Raw genomic sequence first — 3424 nt, forward strand, 5'->3', positions numbered from 1 at the left:
TAGCAGTTACTATTGCCTTTTAGCTGTTTAAAGGTAAACTATGCAGTATTGGCGATTTCCTTACTGTTTTCTTGGTTTTTGCTTCTTTTTCGCTGGCTCTGTCATGACGAATGTCTGAGAAACTCCATCGCTACCTTTTTCTAGCCGGTGCCTGGCGTGTATGTGTATTTGAATGCAGTAAAGCAATTCGTTACACTCGTTATACTTCCTGACACTGAGGCCGTCGGTCCGCCGGCCCACAGTTGCAAGGGTGGTTTTTCCGCTCACAGGCGCTAGGGGGAAGCGACACGGCCACCATTCAACCCGAAAAAAGTCATTTAACCATTCCAATAACTCTGAAGCTGTTAAATGAAGGTAAATTAAGCTAAAAAACTTGCATATTAAGCTAAAAAACCTGCATAGTGTGCCTTTAAAGACCTGACCACCAGTGGTAGTCTAAGGGTGCATTCACACTAGACCGATTGGTCGGGACCCAAGTTCGTTTGGACCGATGGTTCGGTGATTTTTCCTAATGTGAACGCAGTCTACTGAACCCGGGTGCGGACCAGGGTCCGCTAGAAAACGGAGGTCTGGGGTGCGGTTCGTTGGAACTCCGCTGCAGTTCGAATGCTATCTAAAAAAAAAAATGTCTGTCTAGGAGCGCTTCCTGGACTCCAATTTGTTTGTTTAAGGTGCTCTTTGGATGGGAGAATGTAGATGAGAAAAACAGGGAATTCCAAGCTACTTTCAATTCTCAAAGGTTAAAAAGCCTTTATTTTATTGGCTTGGTTAGCCTACATTTAAACCTTTTTTTAAAAAACTCCGACGCGTTTCGGCAAACAAGCCAAAAACGTTTTGACTCCCTGATGAAGGCTTGTTTGCCAAAACGCATCGGAGTTTTTTTAAAAAGGTTTAAATGTAACCAAGCCAATAAAATAAAGGCTTTTTAACCTTTGAGAATTGAGAGTGCCTTGGAATTCCCTGTTTTTCTCATTCGAATGCTATCTGTTCCAAAACCAGGAAATAAACTGCCATTTTTGAGATGTTGCCAAGCGATATTAAAGAAATATTAAAGGTGCTCTAAGCAATGCCACGCGTTTTTAGGCAAAAACATTTTATGTCACTTACTGCAAACATCACCTAACCAACCACTAGCTGTCTGTGTCCTGAATACACTGTAAAAAAACGCGATCTCTGTGGACAGCCCAGGCTCCAAAAACGGCAAATAAAACAACCTGGGCAAACCTAGCCCATAAAAACATAACAAACTGTTCCAGCAAATCACAGACGAGAGGCGTGTTTAGGAGAGTTTCAATTGCACCGGAGCAGCACGGGAGGGAGGGGGAGGAAGTAGCGAGCTAGCTGTCTGTTTTGTTTGAAAGTCAACAGAAATGACGTTACCCAGCATCGCTTAGAGCACCATTAAAGAAGAGAAAAGAAGCTAGTGTTTATGACATAAACGAACCCAGGTCCGCAAACAGAAATGCAATGTGAACAGACCAGCTTGGTCAGGGCTAGGGAGGAAGTAATCACACTCAGGTACGGTCCAGTTAAACGTCATGAAAGGGGAACGCGCACTTGGAAACTTTAGTTAGCCGCTGCCGCGTTATTCTGCTCCGCTGCTCAGCACAAGCCGCCACGCACACCAGCAGTGCCGTCATGAGTAATGAGTCTGAGAAAAGTCTGGGGATTGCCTGGGCCTGTTCTGATTCGTTCTTATTTTTCCTATTATTCTATTTTTGTAAATACATACTTTAAATACCCTTCATGGTCATTTTTCATTTCCAGTGATACAGCGCGATACACAGGAGTGTCCCCGGGGACCAAGCACTTATTTCCTGTAAAAAGCTAGTTGGTCTACATGCCCACCAAGTTTCATGAGACCCAGTGTTTCTGTGTCCCAGTAATCATTGACCAAAAATTCATGAAGAAAAAAAGAGAGAGAGAGAGAGTAGGGGTGTTTGTATGGTTTATTTTTAAGCAGCTATGTGAAAGAGCTAAGTACACTGCCATGGTGACACTTTATATTCATTATATAAACCTTAAATAAAGTGATATCAGTATTTTATTACATATATTTTTTTTTAACTCAGCCAATAACGTAGGCTAATAACGTAATAAAGGTTCCCAAGGTTATTACGTTATTGGTTCAGAAATTAAACTTACATTATTGGCAATATTACATTACAATTATTATGTTATTGCCCATTATTACATTATTGGCTGCTATACAAGATGTTACAATGTGAAGGATTGCAGCCAATGTGTTACATGATGTGCTTAAATGCCAAGAAGCCCCATTGTATACTTAACAGGAGTTTGTTATTGATTCCAAAGCTTAGTAGCTCTCCTGATGTTATCAGCCGAGCCATTCAGTAGCATCAGTGACTTTTGTTAGCACTTGGCAGTCAGGCCAATTGTCATAATTATGCATTGGCTGGTGGTGTCACTGAGTAGTGTTTGGTCTTATCATTTATCTTAATTTGTTGTTTTTGTCTTCTAAAAGTATTACATGATAAAAAACGTATTGCAAGGGATTTGTTTCTCTTTTTGTCTTAAGCCAGAAGTGCTTCTCATATTGCTTTTTAAACACTTCCATTTTCATGTTAATATGCATTAAAGTATTTTGATACGAACAGCTTGGTGTTTTTATTTGACTCTCCTGCTCTTGAAACAGCAATGTCTCGCTAGCCTTGTCTAAAATTTTAGGCATTCACAGGAAAGATTTTACATTCCTTGTGTTAAAGATTTGCCACACTGGCTGGTCAAGAAAAATATAAATAATTTCCATTTTATTGTGAAAAGCTGCACCTTTTTGTTTATAATCTCAGTCATATGTGAAACCACTGCCTCTTTCCCAGGCCCTTGCAATAGTTTAAATAACACAAGACCTGTATTCTCCTTGCAATCCCTCTCTGGTACTGACCTAACAGGATTACACCTCATCACATTCTCCCTTAACAGCAGAGGCCTCAACCTCTCTTGAAGTTTGCCTTCACCACAGAGAAAAGACTAAAGACCCCTCATCCCCTCATTTCTCTTCTTTTTTCACAGCTCATCTTTGATCTTGAAGGGGTTTCTTCTTTCTGAGGCCAGCAGATGGAGTAAATATGTCTCCTATTGACTTCCATACAGTTTTAGCCCTTAACACCAGCTTATCTGCCAGAGGCCAATGCATTGCATTTGTGGCTGTAGTTGTCAGAGGAGTGAGGAAGAGGCTGAGTTGTGCCCTTGCTTTTTTAGGGGGGGTTCTAGGAGGGTGGGTTGAGAGGGGGATTTTGTAATAGATACTTATCTGACTGCCCCCCAGCCCTCAAACAGAGTGGCCCTCTGTAGAGATCAGGACCCGGGGAGGCCATATTAGCTTTAATCCCATGCTTTGAGGCTTTACCCCCCTCCACCCCACCAACCATTTCAAAAAGTACCCCTCCTATACCCACCCTGC

This window comes from Alosa sapidissima, chromosome 7, assembly GCF_018492685.1.
Source record: "Alosa sapidissima isolate fAloSap1 chromosome 7, fAloSap1.pri, whole genome shotgun sequence".
Lineage (NCBI taxonomy): Eukaryota > Metazoa > Chordata > Actinopteri > Clupeiformes > Clupeidae > Alosa > Alosa sapidissima.